This window comes from Mus musculus, chromosome 1 (genome assembly GCF_000001635.26).
Source record: "Mus musculus strain C57BL/6J chromosome 1, GRCm38.p6 C57BL/6J".
Classification (NCBI taxonomy): Eukaryota; Metazoa; Chordata; class Mammalia; order Rodentia; family Muridae; genus Mus; species Mus musculus.
This window is the reverse complement of record NC_000067.6, coordinates 103,356,282-103,380,389: the sequence shown is the minus strand read 5'-3', so window position 1 is coordinate 103,380,389 and position 24,108 is coordinate 103,356,282. Positions and strand designations below refer to the sequence as shown.

At 37.4% G+C, this 24,108-nt stretch overlaps 1 pseudogene; it reads right to left on the bottom strand.

Annotated features, from left to right (window-relative positions):
• Gm18728 (predicted gene, 18728) overlaps positions 1–24,108 on the bottom strand; it is a 429,487-nt pseudogene that overhangs the window by 20,686 nt on the left and 384,693 nt on the right.

The window sequence follows — 24,108 nt, the reverse complement described above, 5'->3', positions numbered from 1 at the left end:
GCTGCTTACAGGAAACCCATCTCAGTGAAAAAGACAAACAATACCTCATAGTGAAAGGCTGGAAAACAACTTTCCAAGCAAATTGTCTGGAAAAACAAGCTGGAGAAGCCATTCTAATATCAAATGAAATCGACTTCCAACCCAAAGTTATCAAAAAAAGACAAGGAGGGACACTTCATATTCATCAGAGTTAAAATCTTCCAAGAGGAACTCTCAATTCTGAATAGCTATGCTCCAAATGCAAGGGCAGCCACATTCCTTCCAAGGGTGTTTTGTTCCCACTTCTAAGGAGGGGCATAGTGTCTACACTTCAGTCTTCATTTTTCTTGAGTTTCATGTGTTTAGGAAATTGTATCTTATATCTTGGGTATCCTAGGTTTTGGGCTAATATCCACTTATCAGTGAGTACATATTGTGTGAGTTCCTTTGTGAATGTGTTACCTCACTCAGGATGATGCCCTCCAGGTCCATCCATTTGGCTAGGAATTTCATAAATTCATTCTTTTTAGTAGCTGAGTAGTACTCCATTGTGTAGATGTACCACATTTTCTGTATCCATTCCTCTGTTGAGGGGCATCTGGGTTCTTTCCAGCTTCTGGCTATTATAAATAATGCTGCTATGAACATAGTGGAGCATGTGTCCTTCTTACCAGTTGGGGCATCTTCTGGATATATGCCCAAGAGAGGTATTGCTGGATCCTCCGGTAGTACTATGTCCAATTTTCTGAGGAACCGCCAGACGGATTTCCAGAGTGGTTGTACAAGCCTGCAATCCCACCAACAATGGAGGAGTGTTCCTCTTTCTCCACATCCACGCCAGCATCTGCTGTCACCTGAATTTTTGATCTTAGACATTCTGACTGGTGTGAGGTGGAATCTTAGGGTTGTTTTGATTTGCATTTCCCTGATGATTAAGGATGTTGAACATTTTTTCAGGTGCTTCTCTGGCAGCCACATTCCTTTAGTAAAGCTCAAAGCACACATTGCAGCTCACACAATAATAGTGGGAGACTTCAACACACCACTTTCATCAATGGACAGATCGTGGAAACAGAAACTAAAGAGAAACACAGTGAAACTAACAGAAGTTATGAAACAAATGGATTTAACAGGTATCTACAGAACATTTTATTCTAAAACAAAAGGATATACCTTCTTCTCAGCACCTCATTGTTCCTTCTCCAAAATTGACCATATAATTGGTCACAAAACTGGTCTCAACAGATACAAAAATATTGAAATTGTCCCATGCATCCTATCAGATCACCATGGACTAAGGCTGATCTTCAATAACAACATAAATAATGGAAAGCCAACATTCAGGAACAACACTCTTCTCAATGATACCTTGGTCAAGGAAGGAATAAAGGAAGAAAATAAAGACTTTTTAGAGTTTAATGAAAATGAAGCCACAAGGTACCCAAACTTTTGGGACACAATGAAAGCATTTCTAAGAGGAAAACTCATAGCTCTGAGTACCTCAAAAGAAAGAAAGAAAAAAAAAAAAACAAACTAGAGAGCACACACTAGCCCCTTGACAACACACCTAAAACCTCTAGAACAAAAGGAAGCAAATTCACCCAAGAGGAGTAGATGGCAGGAAATAATCAAACTGAGCAGGGAAATCATCCAAGTGGAATCAAGAAAAACTATTTAAACAATCAACCAAAGGAAGAGCTTGTTCTTTGAGAAAATCAACAAGATAGGTAAACACTTAGCCAGACTCACTAGAGAGCACAGGGACATTATCCTAATTAACAAAATCAGAAATGGAAAGGTAGACATCACAACATATCCTGAAAAAATTTAAAACACCATCAGATCCTTCTACAAAAGCTATATTCACCTTCTTTCTTTCACAAAATGAATATGTACAAATATGTTTTGGTTTTAGAATGGAATAATGCTTAGAAAAAATTGAGGCTAATTTTATATTCAATTCCTTCTTAGAATCTACTGTGAAAAATGCTTGTATATCTTTATTTTATAATAAAACAAAACAAACAAAACGGTCCTTCAGAGCAATGTTTTTCAAAAACTGTGGAGTGGTTAGCATTTGTTATCAGGTTTAATCATCATTTTTGTTCAATTCTTGCTCTCTGTATGCCCTGCCACTCAATCCTATCTTGTTTTTTTTTCAATTCCCCTGCTGCTTTGAAGCTTCACTTCAATCTTTCATTTTGTTTTTATTTTTAAACTATGTCCATTTACTTGGGAGAATGAGACACCTGTGCCATAGCAAACGTATGGAGATCAGGAAAAATTAGAAGAGTTAATAAATTCTCTTCCACCTTGTGTGTTCTGAGGATTAAACACAGGTCATTTGGTTGGGTTAATTGAGCTTTTACTCACTTAACCACCTGCCCTATCCTCCACTTTCTCTTGGCCCTCAAGCTAGTTGTATCTTCTCAATAATGAGCTAGCGCTCTCTCTCTCTCTCTCTCTCTCTCTCTCTCTCTCTCTCTCTCTCTCTCTCTCTCTCGTGTGTGTGTGTGTGTGTGTCTGTGTGTGTGTGTGTGTGTGTGTGTGTGTGTGTGTGTGTGTAATCCCCCTATTTTCAGCTGGAGATCATTCACAGGCCACAAACTTGAACTTAATGGTAACCCAAAATAATTATTCTTACAGCATTTTGGGTTTAGAGGAAGGCCATCTGGCTTCAGGAAGATGTTTTCTATTCTTAGAGCAGTGAGGAAGTTTTTGGAATTTTCTATTCAATCATAATCCTGTCTTTCTTATATATTTGATATAAAGCACCACAAGCAGAGGACAATGTGGCCCTTAAACCCTTATAGGCATCATGTACCCATTCATTGTACCCATGCCTATGTTGGTTTATTTAAATAGATGAAGGCTCCTGTGGACATTTTGTACAAGAGAATATTTCCACAAAGGATATTAGAAGAGAATATTCTTATAGATTATATCGCATAAAGATGGTTTCATCTGAATTTTGAATAGGCAGATAGCATAGAAAAGTCAGCACCTTGTAAACATGAGGACTTTGATTTGATAACTGAACAGAAGAAAAAGCAAGGCCTAGAGGGGTGGTTCACAGCCTTTCTAGTATTGCTTTCCTCATGTCATTATAACCCCAAGCTATAAAACTATTTCATTGGTAATTCATATCTGTAATCTTGCTACTGTTGTAAAAGGTAATTTTAATATCTGGTATGCAGTATATCAGACATGTGATCTCTGTGAGGGTCTTAACCAAAAAGAAGGGAACAACTGACCTAGAGGCATGTGTCTAGAATATTTGTATACACAAACACACACCAAATCTGACATTGTTGGTAAGAAAACTTTAATAAATTTCCCCTCAAACTTCTACAATGCCCTTTAAAATGAGTATTCAGTGACTCAAAATACTTTGAGAACAACAGACAATGCTAATAGAACTTTACTATTAATGAAAGAGAAACTTTAAAATACAGTTTCTCTGTATTACAAAACAAATATTTAATGTCCTGTTGAGTTTCATGAAACAAGTATCTGAAACACTTTAATATATGTGCATATTTTTGAGAGAAGGGAATTAGACATAGGCAGTAATCCTTGAGGGAGTTTTAAAGTTTAGGGTGAGAGTGAAGAGGTGAGAGGAACCACTAGACAACTTGAATGAAAGCTGAGAATGTTAAATCTGGAGACCTTGCAAATAGAAAATGAACTGGTCTTTCAGGGTAACCTTTAAGGGAACCCCAGCAGAAGAAAATTGCTTAATGCAATGAGGAATAAGGGAAAAGTCATTCTTACTTTTGATGTGACCCTGAGTGAAGAGAAAACAGATGAGTATAAGCAAATCACAGTATAGGAAAAAAAAATAGACTCAGAGGAGCCTAGGGCATATGGTGTTATACAAGAAAAGGTGGAAAAGAATAATGAGGGGGATTATGAGCAAGCTATGAAATCCTGAAAAATAAATAATTAAAATCTTATACTGCATTGTCCTAACATTAACAATTTATTCTGAGAAGTTCTATCAAAAGCTTAATGTGATAGAGCTTCAAAATTCAAACTTATACCCCTGTTCTGTCCAGGAAACAAAACCTGAAAGACTGAAATTATCCTAATCAGAACCTACATGTAACACCTGATAGAACAAAGGCAAATGTTATTGGGGGAAAATGCTCCATTTTCCATCCTCGAGAAGTTAGTTCTCTGAAGTCAGACCCAACTAAATATGCATGTACATGCTTGTGCATGTGTGTGTCTGCACATGCATTGCACACATGCACACATTCTTTTTTAATATTTTTATTAGGTATTTTCCTCATTTACATTTCCAATACTATCCCAAAAGTCACCCATACCCTCCCCCCTCCCCCTATCCACCCTCTCCCACTTTTTGGCCCTGGCATTCCCCTGTACTTGGGCATATAAAGTTTGCAAGTCCAATGGGCCTCTCTTTTCAGTGATGGCTGACTAGGCCATCTTTTGATACATATGCAGCTAGAGTCAAGAGCTCCGGGGTACTGGTTAGTTCATAATGTTGTTCCACCTATAAGGTTGCAGATCCCTTTAGCTCCTTGGGTACTTTCTCTAGCTCCTCCATTGGGGGCCCTGTGATCCATCCAATAGCTTACTGTGAGCATCCACTTCTGTGTTTGCTAGGCCCCAGGATAGTCTCACAAGAGAGAGCTATATCTGGGTCCTTTCAACAAAATCTTGCTAGTGTGACATGCACACATTCTTATACACTCTGAGACACAACATACAAAGTATGAAGAAGTTGTCAGAGGAAAGTCTTAGAGAACAGCAAGTAGCAGAACTAGATCCCCAGTAGAAGTGGCAGAGACAGTTTTCAAAAGTGATTGTCAATATGCTTTCTAAACAGAAGAAACAAGCAAAGGTTACAAGTTTTTTTAATTAACAATTTTGTTGGTAAAACAATAAAATTTAATTTTATAAATGAAAAATTAATGATTCACATATGTGTTAATTGTAATTAAACACACCTGAGAGAGCTAAAAATTCAAAGATTGAAAGAAATAAAAAAATGGCTCGCAACATAGTTCCATGGGTAAAGTACTTGCCATATAAACCTAATAAGCCTGGATTGATTGTGACACTGAAATTTGAAAGTCCAAATTTGATTCAATTAAGATATCAGAGCTAAATACTTAGAATAGGATAATTAATCGCTGATATGTTGAGAATTAATGCATAAAGATGACTGTGGAGTGAGCTTAGATAAAAAAAAAACATATGAAAACTAATTAATAGACTCAGGATATATAAAAATATCAAGTAACAAACTTTAAAAAGAAATCTATAATTAGACACAATACAATTGCACAACATCAATGCACATCCATGCACCAAGTCTCTTATATTTAAGAACATATGAAAAAAGAAAAAAGAAAAAAAAAAACAGAAATGTGGTTTTGGCATGGGGTAAAACAGAACTTTCAAAAGTAGAACCAACTAACAAGATTTTATGAGCAAGGACAGGAGAGAGAAAGGGCATGCCCATTGGCATTTCTGCATTTCAAATATCCTCCTAAGAAGGATGACTGACATGCACATCTGTGATTCGTCAGTGTGATCTCTTCTGATATAAACAGTATCTAGTTCCCATCATAACATCATGAATTCATAGCTGAGAGCAGTGTGCATTGGTAGCAGTCATGAACTATTGTTCCTGCCACATAGCCACTCAGAGTGTACTTGTGCTTTTTATCCTTCTTCCTCTGTCCCATCTGACACGTAACACCCTTCAGCTGTCTAGCAAAATGTTCTTCCTAGATTCAAGATGAGATACACACCTTCCTTCAGATAAAATATTACAATTCAGGGACTTTAAAACAGAAAAATAATATATCAAAAAAGGTTGCTACAGTCCTTCCTCCGTCTGATCTGTGTCTCCACCTGGGCCAGATCAGCAGGCCTGATACCCTTCCACACCCTACAGATAGTGTGCCTCCCAGGATATCTGCAATAAAGAATGACACATGTGAACATCTTGCCCTAATAACCACACATGCTGCAACACCCACAGAGCCCAGATGAAGCAGGACCTACATGACCTCCCAAGGTCTGCCTTTTTTTCTATCTGTTCCTCTATCCAGGTCAGGTTAGCAGGCCCTATACACTCCCATACCTTTCAGAGTGTCTGTGTTCCAGGAGGTAACTAGGGACACAGGAGGCCTGCTTTAATCAGAGATAGTACTGCCTGACTCTCAGGAGTCAAGTGATAACACAGAGGCTGTGCTTGCTTCTAAGGAGGCCAGCACAAGTCATAGACACCCAGGCTAGTTAACACAAAATAAAAACAGATGGTGAGAGGCAAGCACAAGAACATAAGCAAGAGAACCCAATGCAATTCAACAACATCAGAATCCAGTTCTCCCAAGAGAGAAAGCTCTGGATATGATAACATGCCTTAAAAGCAAGATAATGATCTAAAATCCCATATCATGAAGATGATAGAAGCCTTTAATGAAGATATAAATGTTGAGGCTGGCCAGCAGCTCACATATCTGGGTTCAAGCCTAGAAGGCATCTTGGAATCTGGAAAAGAAGAGGGAGCCTAGGCAGGTTGAGAAACAATGGAACCAAGACATGCTAGTCTGCTCAAGGTTCAAATTTTAGTGTCGGGGTACATGCCTTATAAAGAAAAGGGGAGAACGTCCATTCTGCCAATTCATCCTTGGAGCCTAGAACCAGCTGCAGGTGATGACATGCAGAATAGGGTGTAATCTCCAGAATAGCTCTGGGGGGCCTCTCAGCAGGTAGCAGTATCTTGAAGAGGAACACAGGCAGTGGCAGAACAATAGAGTGATCTAGGGAGAAAGGCTCCACCCTAGATAATCTCCTTAGTGGCAGCAAGGTCAAGGTTCTGGTTTAGCCTGTTTCAGGCTTATGGAAGGCTTCATTTTCTCCCTGTTATTAATATTAATAAAAATATGGACTGAGGCATAAAATTTATTTATGCTCCATAGTCCTGCCTGGGAATTATGGTGGCTGGCAGCTGTGCCTGCCTTAGGATCTCAGATCCTCTCGAACCATCGAATTCTGTCATCGGAAGTTACATGCAGCGAGTTTGTGTTATAATCCACACAAAAATGGCTCTGTGGTGTAATATTGATGACCACTGCCTTTTGGCATATATCCCTGTCTTAGATTGGTATGATCCAGGATCTGGTTGCCTGTCATTGACTAACCGGCCCTCATAGCACACTTTATTCCAAAATCTGACCAAAGCAACAATATGTACTTAGAATTCTTGATGAAAATTAATAACTGCCACCTGAGCGCTGTTGGGAGTGGGGATGCACGTCCGCTGCAGTCAGGCTGAAGGGTGTTGACTGACCTGCTTGAAAACGAAGTCTAGACAGTGAAAGGCACAGTACAAAAGCTTCTTTAGGGGAAGTCCAGGTACTCCATTCAATTACAAATTAGCAATGATCAGACTAGACTTAGAGCTCTTGGTGTGGGGGAGGTGACTTTGAGAATTGAAAAAAGGCTTACAGCTTTCCTGGGAGTGGAGGCTGTGCTTTAATTTAACTTTTTGGCTAAAGAGGATTTTTGGCCATAATCAAGGTTAGAGTCATACTTACTAGAAGATTCAGGATCTGTGTCCAGTTGATGAACTAATCTCTCAGGCAGCCATCTCGTTCCATCTTCTTTTTGTGAAAAAACACAGATGGAGCCCCTTCCCCAGATTAGGACTGGATCTGGACCATTACATTCATTAGTTAATGGGTCCCACCATTTTACCATGGCATAAGAACTAGAAGTAACTGGATGCCAGTGGTGATCCACTGCAGACTGACCTTTCACATCAGTTTGCAAAAAAAATTTAGAACAAATAAAGCAAAAGCAAGATGTGCCTTTTGTGTCCTTAGGGGATATAACTGCCCCTGTTTTTTTATTTTTATTTTTATTTTTATTTTTTAAAGCCAATTTTTTAAAGTGTGATGAGCACGTTCAACTATTCCTTATCCCTTGGGTTTATAAGGAATTCCAGTTTTATGTTTGATGCCAAATTCTTTACAAAATGAAGTAAAATTTTTGCTAGAATAGGATGTCCCATTATCTGTCTTAATAAGTTTAGGCAATCCCATGGCATTAAAGGCTGGTAGGCAGTGATTAATTACATTTTCAGAAGCCTCGCCTGCATGCAGAGAAGCAAAAAGAAATCCTGAACAAGTGTCAACAAAAACATGGACAGATATCAACCAGTTAGAAAAAGAAAACTATACAGAGAATCAAGAAAAGCAAGAGCTGATTCTTTAACAAAATCAACAAGATAGATAAAATTTTAGCCAAACTATCTAAAAGACACAGAGGCAAAAATCCAAATTAGCAAAATCAGAAATGAAAGGGAAGGCACAATGATAAAAACAGAAGAAATTAGAAAAATCATAAGAACCTTCTACAAACCCTTCTCAACAAAACCAGAAAATCTAGATGAAATGGATGATTTCTAGGCAGATATCACATACAATATTTAAATCAAAACCAGGTGAAATATTAAAACAATCTCATAACCTCTATGAAAAGAGAAATAATTATTTAAAAACCTCCCAGCCAAATCAAAGAAACAAAAAAATCCAGGGCCATATGAGTTTATTGCAAAATTCTGTGAGACCATCATATAAAACCTAATACCAATACTCTTCAAACTATTCCACAAAATAGAAACAGATGGAGTACTACTTTATTCATTCTATGAACCACAGTTACTCTTTTTTTTAATGAGGTGTTTTCTTCATTTACATTTCAAATGCTATCCCAAAAGTCCCCCATACCACATCCCCAACTCCCCTACCCACCCACTCCCACTTCTTGGCCCTGGCCTTCCCCTGTACCACAGTTACTCTTATATGTAAACAACATAAAGACCCAACAATGAAAGGGAACTTCAAGCCAAATTTGCTTATGACTATCAATGTGCAAAAATATTAAAAAAAAATCTTACAAAGCAAATCCAAGTATACATCAAAACAATCATTTAGCATGTTCAAGTAGGCTTTATCCCAGGAGTGCAAGGAAGGAAAAATACACTTAGACACATCGACACAATATACTATAGGAAGAAACTCAAGAAAAAAGTCACATGATCCTCTCATTAGGTGCTGAAAAACCCTTCAACAAAATCAAAAAAAAAAAAAACAAAAAAAAAAAAACTCTTGGAGAGATGAGGAATGCATAGCACATACTTAAACATATTAAAAGCGATATATGGCAAACCAACAGCAAACACCAAATTAAACTGTGAGACACTAGAGATAATTCACTAAAATCAGGGACAAGACAAGGTTTCCCACTCTCTCTTTATCTATTTAATATAGTTCTTGAATATCTAGCTATAATTAGGCAATGAAAAGTAGAGTAATTAAATCAATAGGATACAATTTGAAAATGAACAAATCAAAGTTTCACTATTTGCAGATGATATGATAGTACACATAAGCAACCTCAAAATTCCACCAGAGAACTCCTACAGCTGATAAATAACAACAGCAAAGTGTTGGATATAAAATTAATGAAAACAATTCAGTACCCTTCCTTTATACAAATGATAAACAGGCTGAGAAAGAATTTAGGAAAGCATGCATGGACTGGTCCTAGGCACCGGACACATATATAGCAGAGGACTTCCTCCTCTGCTCTCAGTGGAAGAAGATGTACCTAATCCTCAAGGGACTTGAGGACCCCGGGAAGGGGTAGGCCTGGAGAATTGTGGGAGCACCCTCTTGGATGCAATGGAAAGGATGACTAGGGCGAGAAACTGTTCGGAGGGGGACAATGGCTGGCTGGAATGTAATAAATTAAATAAATAAATACATACATAAATATATGTATATACCTGGAGAGAGGGGGAGGTTGGTTCAGAAAGGAGAAATTTACATTTTGTACAAAGCAGAAACGTCTAAGATAAAGAGAACAGGAATTAAAAACTCACCATGACCATGTTACTGAACCTGAATAAACAGCTTCAAAAATATATTTTTTAGTATTATGAGTATTATTACTACACAGGAGGTAGAGCGAAAAATAATCCTATCTTTAAGTCAATATTTTTGTTCAGTTCATCAGGCTGTCACTTGGGAATTGACATTTCAACACTTATTTTACATTTGCTTTATGTTCTGGAGATGCTATATTCTTTATGAATATAGAAGACTGGAAAAATTGTGGATCATTTCTTGTTCCATCTAACCTGTTACACTCTTAGGACAACTCATTCTCTGAAACAATATTTTAGAGAACAGATTCTCTGTCATGCAAAGCTACATTTTATACATGAAGTAGAGCAACTTCTAGAACCTTGACAAGGATTAGGTAACCAATAGCACTCCACATGCCTAACAGAGTCTTTCTGAGAAGTCTTTCCAAAAGGAGATATCAAGACTCAGAGTTAAGGGCTGGGAAAGTTTTATAGGACAGTGGTTTCTTGTGTTGAATCCATTCCTGTTTATGATACCCAAAATTGCCAGGGTTTTCTAAACTATAATATGACCACCAGAACCAGATAATGTGAGAGTCTCAAAAAAAAAGTTGAATCAGTAGGAAAGAAGGGGCAGCCATTCAAATATGCAAATAATTTGAGAATCTTAAAAACACCTGTACTTGCCAGTTTGTCAAACAGGGATACACAGATGGAATAGGAAATAAAGAACTGGAGCCAGAGAGATAGCTTCTTGAAGATCTGATTTTGGATCTCGAGAACCCTCATAAACCCAGACTTAGTAGTCTAGCTGTTTGTAATCCCAAAGCTCCTAAACCGGATGGGAAGAGAAGACAGAATCACTTGAAGCTCATAAATCAGAATCTTCTCCACTAATGTTCAAAGCACAGATCAGGAGATCCTGCCTCAGCAAAAGTAGAACAACCAGTGCTTGAGATTGTTGATATCAAAAGCATCCCCTGGCACACACTTGTCTACAGGAATATATGTGAATGTGCACAGACACCACACATTATACACATGTACACATGAGAAATACTTAAAGTAAAACTCAGCTGTATGTTCTACACAAGATCATACATGAGGCTTTAAAAAGAAAAAATATTGAAAGAAAAAAATGAGAGGAAGTAAGACAGAAACAGTAACCAAAGCAAAGGCTTGTTTATCTACATTAGTTGGAGTCAAAATATATTTAAGCTCTAAGATTAAATTCTTAAAGATTAGTATCATTTAGGATACGAAAAATTTCAGGAAAGTATAAAAAGTTGAATGTTGTATAGACAATACATATCCTCTAACAGAAAGTGAAAGTTCACAAAACCTATATAAATACAAAAGGAGAATCTGTCCGTTTAATGTGAGCTTTGAATCTTAATTCTGCAGCTCAGCTTCCTACTTCACTCCTTTTGGTTAAAACCAAGGAAATGCAAGTAAAATATTGACTGTGTTAAAAAGTTAATAATTTTAAATGAAAATATTTTACTTTATTACTTGATTCTCCTTTCCTCTAGGTTATTAACAAATAACCAACAAAATAGTTACTATAAGCAACTAACAACTAACCAATTAATAAAGCCGACATGAATGACATTCTGTACCATTGCCACATGTTCATCTCAGTACATCCCATTTCAAAACCTGTATCAAAACTACAGATGGGAGCAGTGACTTCTGATGTGAATCACTGAACACACCAACATAGGGAACAAATTCATCAAGTTTAACAACATCTATGAAATATCTCAAAGAGAAAAAAAAGACCTGTGACTTTGCCAAGAATGAGTGACCTCACTGTCGGGAACTTAGCTTCCAGGGAGAAGTTATAACTGAAGAGTTGCTGGTCCATCTGTAGGAAAACCTATTGCCTGGGTTTTGAGAAAACATACAGAAATTCTGTCTATAAAGAGCTTATAGTCTCACACAGGGCAGGCTCCTCTATGGAATTCACTCTCAAGAAAGATTTGAAATGTCTCAGCAGTAGTCACCCAGTGTCAATAAAGTACATTTTCTTTAGTTGTTCTAAAGTAGGGTCTTTCAAGGGCTTCCATTTCTTTCTAAACCCTACAGGGCTTTTGTCATGTATTAATCTCCCCACTGAGAATTTTCACAGGATTCTTCTCTGAAAACAAGGAAGCAGAGAAGCCCATCTTGTACCTGCTCTGCCACATTAGATGGGACCCAGCTGTGAGGCTCATTCTCCCTTCTTCCTCCCATCTTTTTCTTACAGCTACCACCATTTCTTTCCCTCCATATCCCTGACCTGCTCTCTGGTGTGAACTCTAGGACTTCCTAGTCATGAAACATAGTTTGATAACTACTTTTGAAAAGGATGAATATATTGCTGCCACTGACAGTGCTAGTTGATCAATCTGCACTGGAAGGCTGGACAGAAGTGACTGCTGGATTCTTCAGGCCTTGATTTCAAGGGTGCTCCTTTGACAATCACTCCTGGCTTCAGGTACTGCTGATTCTGGTTTGTTCCCTTCCCCACCTTTTATTTCCTGGGCTGTGCATCCAATTAATGTTCATCCTTCTCAGTCTCATCAGATCCAGTAGATTCTTCCAATCTCTATTATTTTGGGAAGAGTATACACATATGTTTATTATTTAAAAGTGAGGAAACTTACCCAGGTGCCATCCCTCAGGGGCCTTCCACATTTTGTCTGAGACTGGGTCTCTCTTTGGCCTAGAACTTCTCCAAATAGGTGGGTAGCCTGGCCAGTAGGCTCCTAGGAAGCCCTTTGTCTCTCTCTCTCTTCTCTTGCAGTTGTGGGATTAGAAGGATATGCTTGTCATCCCTCCTAGATTAGTCTAAGGCTTCTGGAATATGAACTTGGATCCTCATGCTTGCAAGGCAAATCCTTCATCATGTGAGCCCTGCACACTGATGCCCCCTATCCCTACCCTTCCATCTCCATGTTGAACATCTGAATGATACTATCCTCATCATTTTATAGTGCAGAGGCTAGAAGGGCAGAGAAACAGTCATATGATGGGGTGAATGAGCTTTCTCTGCTTGGAGAAAATCAAATGGTTCAGGACAAATACCTAATATTTCCATCTAGTTCTTCCTCCTACAACTTTTTTTCTACATACATCCACTGAGTGACTTCAAGAATCTTCTCACCTCACAATTTATCACAAAACCTTAGTACAAGCTAATACCTATAGTATTAGACTACGACCTGGAATTATGATTTAAAGTAAACACCTTCTGACCTGTTGATTTTTTTAGATTAATTATTCCAGCAACAGAAAAGAAAATAGAGTACCTTTACTTCTCCACAAGGTCACATCAATCTTTTGCACGTTTTACCTGCAACCATATGAAACCTATCCACTTAGTTCAGAAATATTTACTGAAGATCTGCTGTTAAGTACTGTTCGGTAAAGAGGGAACTCTGAAATAATAAATGCAAACCAAGTCCCTGGTTTCATCAAACTTACATTCTAGGGGAGAGTTATAGGACAAAATGTAAGTAAGAAAAATTATATTCCATGTCAGATAACATGAATTACTAAGAGTAAAGAATAAAATTACACAAGGATAATGGACAGTGTATGGGAAAAGTCAAAGGAATTGGTAGCTGGACATTAGGAGAGGTCTGGAAATTGGTAGACATTGATATATTGGCAAATGCAGGATATGAAAAACTATGAGATTGACTAAGATAAGCTACCCATGATTATAGCTATAAAACAGTAGTGGTTTAGTAGAGTATTGTGTGCACCAGTGGGGGGGGGAGATGACAGAAAAAGATCTATACAGAGACAGCAGTGATCAACTGATGAAGTAGAGAAAAAAACTCAGAGAAGAATGGTACTATTCAAACAAAATGTAAATCAAGTCCCAAAGGTTGAAAGCAATCTAGGCTGTCATGCCCCATGTTGTGTAGGAGCCTCCTCTGTTGGAGAAAAGTTTGAGTGTAGGGAACCATGGAGAAGACCTTGCCTAGATGGCATGAGAAGCATGCAGTATAGGTTTTCTCAGTTAGAATTTGTGAGTTCTGGACCACTGTGCCATTCAGTTCTTGAGAAACTGAGGTTCTCCCTCAGGCAGTGAAGTGTTCAGACTATTTTCTGTTTCTTTGTGCATTCTGCTTTAACATTAACCAGACAATTGGTCTTAGACATGAATCTTGTGTGCTTTGTAAAGCTTGCAAACGTCATTGTATCCTGGCAACTACAACTGTACTTACCCTGGTAATCACTACTGTAATCAGTTTCTTATCAGGGTATAAAAAGTCTGATTGTTCTCAATAAAATTGTCATGGCCTCAGTTTTGCTGCAGCCCCTCCAACCAGAGCCTGGTTTTATTCCTTCACTGGTCATATCAGGTAATCTTCGTCTGCTAAGGAAGCATGGATGGTTACACTTGGGAAAGTGAAATGATATATACAATGGGAATCTCATTAAGCTTGGTAAGTAAATAATCTAAAGCTTTCTGGAAGTCCTTGAAACTGGCCAAATACACTAGGTCTAGACCCTTATTTCCCCAAAATGGGTTGCCTAAAAGAAGCACTTTCCTACCTATTTCTCTGCCTTCAAGTTGTAGAGTGCATGGCAAGTTTATAGTTTTAATGAGTTGCCACCCATGCTGGCGTAGATTTTGTTGACATAGAGATGTCTTTAAGTCATTTCTGATCCTGTAACCCTTCATCCATATTCCTGCTAATAATTTAAGTAAATCTCATTGGTTCACTAATTTAGACTTAGTGGTGTCCTTGTGTTGATTTGCTGTTTTATCCCTATATGGAGTGAGTAGACATTTGTCCATGCCTCCCCAGAAATATTGCACACAATGCTGCAACACTGGGTTTCTTTGAGTAGTACAATTTTTGTGTAACATGGTAGGAATAAGTGGAAGGAGGGTATAGTAGTAGTTAATGTTGATTGTCAACTACATGAAATTTAGAATCACCATAAAAACAAACATTTAATCATATCTTTGGTGAAGTTTCTAGACTGGATTAACTGAGGTGAAAAACCCACCTCAAATGAAAAAATCACCATTCCAAAAGCTAGGGTTCTGGAATAAATAAAAAGCAGTAAGTAACCTGAGCACCAGCGTTCATCTCTCTGTTTATTGACTGGGAATGCATATGGCCTTTGCTCCTAAACACCGAGTCAGAATTCCTTTAAACTCTTTTCAAGGTATTTTGTCACAGTGATGAATAAGGAAACTCACATGGAAGATGCACTTTGTCAGCATAAATTGACATTTCCAATACAATAAAATAATAAAAGTCTAGAGTAATGAGAAGTGTATTTCTTTCCCCCGAGCCAGAATTGTGGTTGGTTGGTTTACTTGCTTGTTTTGGTTCATTCAATAATTAGTTTGTGCTTCAGGCAACTACTTGGTGGAAAGGTGTTAAAAAAGGCTAGAAGACAGAAGGAATTTGGAGATGTGATTGTGAGAACACCATGAGATCTGACTCACAGGTAGTAAGGTAGGCCTATCGATCTCGGCCATGGAAGAATGAGAGAAAACACACAAGGTCTTAGGTTCAAGTAAGAGGGGGTAGCCTAATGAGAATTTGTGAAGCCTCTCCTAAAGGATATATAATTCACAGATTAACTGAGTAGAGTCATTCTCTGGTAGAAAGGAAAAGGAGATCATTTGGTGTGACAAATTTGGAGGATGATGGATGAATGGATTAAAGTTGCCTGATAAAAATGGTGATTGCTAAGGTGATTAACATTCTTATTTATGAACAAACAGGAGTAGACTAGACTTTTGCTGAACTTTATTAAGATCTGACCTGTTCTGCTGTTAGATCTTTTTACAGCATCATTAATATTTCACAGAAGTCTACCACACTGCTTTCTCAAATAGTTTTTTTCTGTGCACACATAAACCCTTTAAGAACCTTCTCATTCTTTTCTATCCAGGTAGCTCTTCCTTGTCCACACGCCCAAGTTTGAGTAGTAATGTGTAGAAGAGATCTGTACCTTCAGAAAGACTTCTGTATCACCTGTGCTCTCCTCTGTGCCCACCCGTACCCTATGCCCACTTCTGCTACAGCCCTTCTACAGCCTTCTGTACATTCTATCCTCTTTGAATGCATTGTTCTTGTTACTTGTTCTGGATAAATGCTGATTAAACTTGAGCTCAACTAGGATGTCAAGTGTTTCCTCCTCTCCCATAGTTTCTGATGAAATAGCCCTGGTGGGGGAATTATAGAATTTGTATTTGTATCTCTTTGGTGATGCCAATGGGAAGGAAGAACACTGCTAAGTGCTGTGCAAGAGTCTGGGGTAAATCTATATTTTAGTATGGGAATTTATTGTGCTCAGGCATGTTTGATAAAGAAGCCTTGGCATGTACGCTGTGTGGAAAAGTGAGAAGTTAAGTACCTGAATGGAAAGTTCTGGTCCATCTTTGCTAATGTTCACCTGATGCACTCTTCTGTTGTCCAGATTCTCTGTGCTGATGGTGAACATGTGGCTTTCTCCCTTGCTTAGTTGATAGTGAATCTGTAAACTTCCTTGAAAGAAAAAAAAAGGGGGGTAGATTAGATTTAAGAATAGCAAGTACAACATAAAAAGGCCTCATTAAATTTTTCGCAAATTGGTGATTGCTATTTTTTGTTCCTCAATGACTTAACATTAATTTTAAAAAATCCATATGTTCATCAGAGTTGAAATACAAACTTCCAATTATAGATATGAATTAAAGTGAATGTATTTCTGTGCTGCTGTTGCCACTGTTGTTGTTGTGTTTGTATGTGCCCTGTTAAATTAAAGTGATAGATTCAGACCATTACAAGAGTGTAGACTTGTAATTTTAGCACTTTATAGGCTGAGACAGGAAGATCAGGGTTTCCAAGCCAGTTGGGAGACACAGTGAGACCCTCCCTCAAAAAAAAAAAAAAAAAAAAAAAACCTATAAAAAAAGAGAAAAGAAAGAGAGTTGGAAGAAAGGAAGGAAGAAAGGATGGGGGTGGGGGAGGAGAAGGAGAGTAGAAGTAAGAGATCCAAACACACCCACAGACCTATTTTGTACTGGAATGTGAGAACTTAATCATGACATGGTACTCTAGCAATCACCTTCCTCCTTCTGAGCTTGAGAGGGACAAGACCTTACTGTCTTCAACCATTGAAGTGTAAGAGGTTTTCAGAACATCCTGAAAGGCATATAAAGAATCTTCCTTTCTTGCCTTTTTGTGTGTGATGAGGAAGAAAATAATTTAGAGATCCAGAAATTCAAGGAATTATAGCAGAATTACATAATAAATGACAAATCTAATAAATACATTTAACTAAATAAAAAGTTAAGTAAAAATATAATTATAGCTGCTGTAGTATGAGTATCATTTATTTTTAACTTGAAAGCTCCTTTATATGAAAACATAACATAGAAGACATATATTCACTGGCTTCCTTATCCCAGGAACATGCTCATTTCAGCTTTGCAACATGCCTGAGAGAGATGGTTGTTCAGTGGCCCAAGTGCATATTAAATGATGCTATGCTCACTGTGTGTCGTCAGCTGCAGTGTACAGTTCAGGTTCCCCCAGTCATCAAAAACTCTCTTTGAGTACACAAGTGATCAGAAAATGTTGTGAGCAGAGAACAGTGTCACACTATGATGGGCAGTAAGGAAAAAGTACATTTACTCAAATTTGGGCCAAGAAATATGATTCTGATCTAGTCTTTCACATATTCACATTTATTTGACGTTCCTCATCTCACTCATTTTTCCCATTGCTGGCAGTCATAGGAAAACATCAGGCTCCGTATATAAGACTGATATTCTTAGTCATTGTCCCAGTGCTCAAATCCCCTTTCCTTTTCTTTGTATCCTTCTGTGAAAGGAAATATTCACTGGCTCTCTCTTCCCTAGGGGTCTCTATCTCCATACTCTCCATAAAATCTACACAAAGGCAAACACTTTAGGTTTATAGTCCCAGAGGTAGCAGATTGTAACAGGGAATGTTCTATCAATTCAACAAACTAAAGAATAGGCTAAATGCCCTGTCAGAAGTGCATTGGAAACAATGTGTCATACTCCACTTATCAACCTTGTAGTCTTATGCTTCTAGTACACATTAACAGTGCTATGGATCACAGAATACTTTCTCTGCATGGATATCAGCAGAGATTTGCCATTTACAAGTGAAAATAAAAAATAATAGTGATTTTTTGAGATGAAGTTATCTCCTCTTTTCCAAATATGTTCCTTAAAAAAACTGTAATAGAATGCACTGTGGCCTTCACAAAAAGCCCATAAAATTTTAGGGGATCTTTTTAATGTTGAAACATTCAAATTATATCTATCTTCTTTTTCTTCCTTTTTTGTAACTTTGAGACAAATCTTTACCTTTATTCCTCTCCCACTTGCTCTCTGTCTCTCTCTGTACCTCTCTCCCTGTCTCTCTCTATCATTGTCTCTGTCTCTTTGTCTCTCCATCTCTCTTTGTCTCTCTCTACCCCCTGTGGTTGTATGTGTGTGTGTGTGTGTGTGTGTGTGTGTGTGTGTGAATTACTACTAAAAAATAATAGCGGAGTCTGATAAGATGCCTCAACATGTAAATGTGTTTGACTGCACAGAAAAAGATCCCACACAGAAGGACAGAATTGATTCTCAAAAGTTGTTTTCTGATCTCCACACATATGACACGTGACACAGCGCACTCATCCAGAAACACATAATGAAATTATAAATATGGTGAAGTCCTTAATTGAAAATGATAATGCAAATTTATACTAAAAAAGAGGCCAACAATCAGAACTAACCACAATAATGAGAATGCTTATTTAAAAAAATTACATTCACATCCTCCCCCCCAAAAAAAAATTAAAAACCTCTTACTAAACAAATTTCATCATGGTTGAGTTCCTGCCATCTATGTTCATCTAGACACTTCTTTGCTTTATTTATTTTATTTATAAAATGAAGTTTTGCACTTCATTTTATAGATATAAGAAAACAATAAAAAGAGAAAAAAAAAAGAAAGGTAGGAATTGAAGAAATTCTTAAAATATTTACTTAACAGTATTTGAGTTAGGTGGTACAGAAACTAAATCTAGCTGCTTCCAAATGTCAGAAGCATTCTTTAAAATGCAGCAGCCCCAAAGAACCAGTCCTCCCTGAGCAGAGGGTTCTTCAGTGGGAGAAATTTTCACATTAGACTCCTTTCTCCACATCCTTCAGTATTCTGCATAAAGTTGTTTATCTTGGGAAACTACCTGGATTTTCCAAGATCATAGGCTTGTTATCATCTTTATGCTAACACACACTGTGCTTTATTGGCATACGTTTGCTTTGTGTTTTTGTGTATTTAATTTGTATGTATATGTAGCATGCACATATGCCAGTATGCATATCCACTTACCTCTTCAGTCTAAACATCAACAGAGTGTCTTCTGTGCTTTATCTTCACCGATATTTTTTGAGGCAGGGTCTCTCATTGGTTGACATAAGAGCTCACTAACTGGTTAAAATGATTGGTCATAGAGCCCTCTAAGCCCACATACTCAATATTCTCAGCACTGGGATCACTGTAGATCACCAGACCTGTTTTGGTTTTGGTTTTGGTTGTTTTGGTTTTGGTTTTGGTTTTGGTTTTGGTTTAGGTTTCGGTTTCGGTTTCGGTTTCGGTTTCGGTTTCGGTTTTGGTTTTGGTTTTGGTTGTTTTCAGAAAAGTAAAGAAATCAAACAGTAACATTTGTAATTCCCACATGGTTTGACCTCTCACTTCCAGAATTTGGATGGTCTGCTTTCATTTTTGTTAACCATTGGTGTGTGTGTGTGTGTGTGTGTGTGTGTGTGTGTGTATGTATGTATGCTCTTGTGTATGACAATATCATGTGTCTTCTGCTTTCTACCTTTATGGAGACATGGTCTCTCATTTGACACTGTTCGTAGTTGACTAGGTACTTGATGAAAGTTTCAGGTATTGTACTGTCTCTGCCTGCTATGCATACTGCACACTTTAGGAATGCTGAGATTACAAGCATGAACTATTGTATCTATTTGTTATGTGGTGTTTAGGGATTCAAACTCACATTCTCATCTATTTAAAGAGGTACTACTATCAAAATTTCCATACTACTCATTGTAAACTACAGATTAACTAGAATGTATTAAAATTCTACTAACAATATTTAATAAAATAGAATCTTAAATTATTATGGAACCACATTAGACCTTAAAGAATAAAAATTATTTTGAGAAAGAAGAACAAAATTATCAGGGATATAAAACAGTAATGTAAATCAATAGAATGTACAGGAGAATGGTACTAGCATAGAATCAGAGATCTTGTAAGAGAATAAAGAGCTAAGAAATAAAAACATACTCACAAAAAACGAAATCTCACTTCTTAAAGATGTTTAATTATTGACAGTTTCAAAAATGTACTCTGACCATATCTGTCCCACACTGACTGTTCTATTTCCTCCCAGAGTAACTGTTTACAGATCTCAAAGAATACACAGAGAGACATTGACTACTTTTTCAGTAAATGGTGATAAATGCACTAATGGAGACCACACAAGGGAATAAAATGAGACAACTTTTAGATCATGCTCAAAGATAACCTAGAACATGTTCAAAGTAAACTGGATGGTGTAGTGTTCTAGAATTCCTACCGAGAAATATTAAAAACATTTCTTAAAAAATATGAATCCAAACATAAAGGGATAATAGTCAAACAGCAACAGTGTGACTGTGTCCACTTGTGATGATTCTTAGCCATGTAGGACCAAGTTTGTCAGCTAGAAAAGTTACAAATGTGCAAGCCTGACAGCATGAATTCAAGCTCCAGAACCCATGGAAAAAAAACTAGCTATGCAATGCTTGTCTCTCATTCCACATGTGTGCCTTAGCATGTGTGCTTATACATAATGGCAAACTTCAAAGACCCACATACAAACAGATGAATTAAATATAATTTCCAAGGCTTTGGAACAACATACAAAACAAACAACATATAAACTTGGTGACTAATAGAATTGGAGAAACCTGATAAATGGAAAAGAAAATACACAGAAAGACAGGTACCATGAGTTTTCTCTTATATGTGGATAGAGAAAATGTAGATCCCATAAGCTTGTAGAAAAGAGAGGTTAACTGTACGGGGTGGGACAAACAGAGATACTGATCAAAGAGCACACACTTCTAGCTATTAGAAAAGAATTGTTTTGAGGATATAATGTATTAATAACTGGAAATAGAACTGTTAATAACTGCAGCATGTATTACAGAATCATAGTTTATGTATTCTAGATATATTGAATTTTTGTTAACTTAAGAGGTAAGATGGGGAACAGGAAGGACAATCCAAAGACTGCCCCACTCGGGGAGCCATCCCATAAACAACGACCAAACCCAAACACTATTGCATATCCCAGCAAGATTTTGCTGACAGGATCCTGATATAGCTATCTTTTGTGAGGTTCTGCCAGTGCCTGGCAAATACAGAAGTGGATGCTCATAGTCATCTATTGGATGGAACACAGGTCCCCAATGAAGGAACTAGAGAAAGTACCCAAGGAGCTAAAGGGTTCTGAAACCCTATAGGAGGAACAACAATATGAACTAACCAGTACCCCCCAGAACATGTGTCTCTAGTTGCATATGTAGCAGAGAATGGCCTGGTAGGCCATCAATGGAAGGAGTGGCCCTTGGTCTTGCTAAGATTATATGCCCCAATACCGGGAAATGCCAGGGTCAGGAAGCAGGAGTGTGTGGGTTAGGGAGCAGGGCTGGGAGAGTGTATAGGGGATTTTGGGGTTAGCATTTGAAATGTAAATGAAGAAAATATATAATAATAATAATATAATAATAATAATAATAATAATAATAATACTACGATGGTGTACCGAAAAGAAATGTTAGCACTTGTATTCATGCAATACTCTTATAAAGGGCCTGAGAGTTCAATTCCCAAAACCCATGTGATACAGCTCATAATTGCCTATAACTCCAGCTCCAGAGAATAAAGCTCCTACTGGCCTCAGAGGGCATCTGCACACAGAGTTATATGCCCTCACACAGACACACATCCACAGACACAGTTCTAAATATCTTTTAAAATATGATGAGATTATTTCTGTTGCTTTTTTTTAAATCTAATATTTGGAAGCCTAGTGACAAAGCTGTACCAGTGGAGTTTATATTTACCTTTGAAGTTTATTATGAACCACTTCTATCTTTGTATGCAGGGAGGGCAAATTTGTAAGAGAGAAAGTCACCCTAGAGCTTCTTGAGAATTTCTCTTGCGTCAGTAATCTCAAAGTTCTAAGCTTCACATACTCACTCTGCTGTTATGGATTTATTGGACTCAATTCTTTCCTCATTCAAAACAACTTTGAAAGTCCTTAGAGAAAGTATTAACTGAGCACCTAGGCATCTAGCACACTCAGTGTATGGTCTTCAGTTTACTTTATTGAGCCTCATTCCAAGCACATCTGTAAGAAACTATTCAATTTCACTGCTTCTGTTTATGCTAGCACAAAAGATTCCATGACTTGTTTTACGTTTAGCTCAAAGTATGTTTGCACAGAATCAAGTCCCACTGCTGCAACTAAATGCAATTCAGGTGTCATTTTCTGTGGCACTCTGTTCTTACTATTCCCCTAATTTCCAGTGTGTGGAATTAGACCATTTTTTGAGAGGTTGGAAAATACACTGAAGGAAGAAATTCAGAGTTTTCTTAGTGTCCTGAGATGGGGCGGGGGGAGAGGTAGGAACAGCTCTGATTAAATGGTGACCCCAAGTCATTAGTGGATACAAGCTCTCAGTCAAAGTGTTCTCTCTTTGTCTAACATTCTAATCACTCTTCCTTTTCTTTCTTCATTCTCATTTCTTCTTCCATCATTATTTTTCCATCTTCCTACCATATAACCAGAATCCAATCTTTTATTTGCTAAAGCTATTATCATCAACACTTTGACTATTTTAACCATTTTTTGAAACTTTTAAATGTACATAAATTCTAAAAATCTAGGATCCTTAATCCCAACACATTCTTCCTGAAAAAGGAAAGTAAAACAAAGCAAAACCACATTTTCTTATCATTTTTACACAGTCTGGGCATTGGTCCTGCAGTTTCCAAGTACATCACACAGAAGTCTTTAGTAACTATTTTCATGTAAGAACAAAATGTGACAAACTTCTAAGATTAAAATAATTTCTTATAAGATTTAAAATTTATGCAAGTAAAGCATCTAGTTCTCTCTAGTATCTCTGTATACATTTTTCTCTAATATTTGTTTCCTTTTCTATCAATTCCATGGCATCCTGTCATCTCTTTTCAACACTATTGGTTTTTAAATCATATACAAGCCTTCCTCCTATAAGATAAACCCATCTATCATTTGCTTATTTTCTATATGTTCCTCCTTCTTTTCCTATCCATACCTTTTCTTCTTGAGACCACTTTAACTTTCTATCTTTTATATTCCCAAACTCATCTGGATAACTAATGAAACAGTCATTGGACCAGAAGATACATGTACCTCCTCATAATTTCAAGTTCAAGGTCTAGTCTCTCAATGAGCAATTTCTACAAAAGCCAATGTATACTGTCATGGCCTCTGTAGTTATATTGTCTAGATCCTTTCCCAAGGATGTTAAGGCCAGGTGGCTGGCCTGTTCCTCATCCCCCACAGCCTCAAGACCACTTACATTCTTTATTCCTGAAAAACATGTGTTTCATTTAGGAAGCAGGAGTGGGTGGGTTGGTGAACAGAGAAAGGTGGGGAATGGATAGGGGGTTTTCAGAGGGAAAACTAGGAAAGGGAATAACATTTGAAATGTAAATAAAGAAAAATCTAATAAAAATAAAAATAAATTAAAAACAATAAAAAATAAAAAATAAATATTTTACTGGAAAAAAATGAAGTGAGTAGCGCTTAGTAATCAGCAAAGGATATTTGTCAGAAAGAGAGACTAAAAGTAAAATAAAAGAGACAGCAGATCAGTTGCAAGCCAAAAGTAATCATCACCACAGGTTGGTACCAATGGCCTGGAGATGCTACAGGAGCATGAACTGCATCACCCTTCCCCTTATTCAGCTAGGATGAACCCAACAGGATTTAACTATTGATTCAACACAATCTGAAATTACATTGAAAAAGATTTTTAATTGAAGAATTATCTACATCATCTTAGCCTGTAGGCATAACTGTGTTGGACAGTCTTTACTTTTAAATATTGTATTATACTTTTAATGGCCATATTT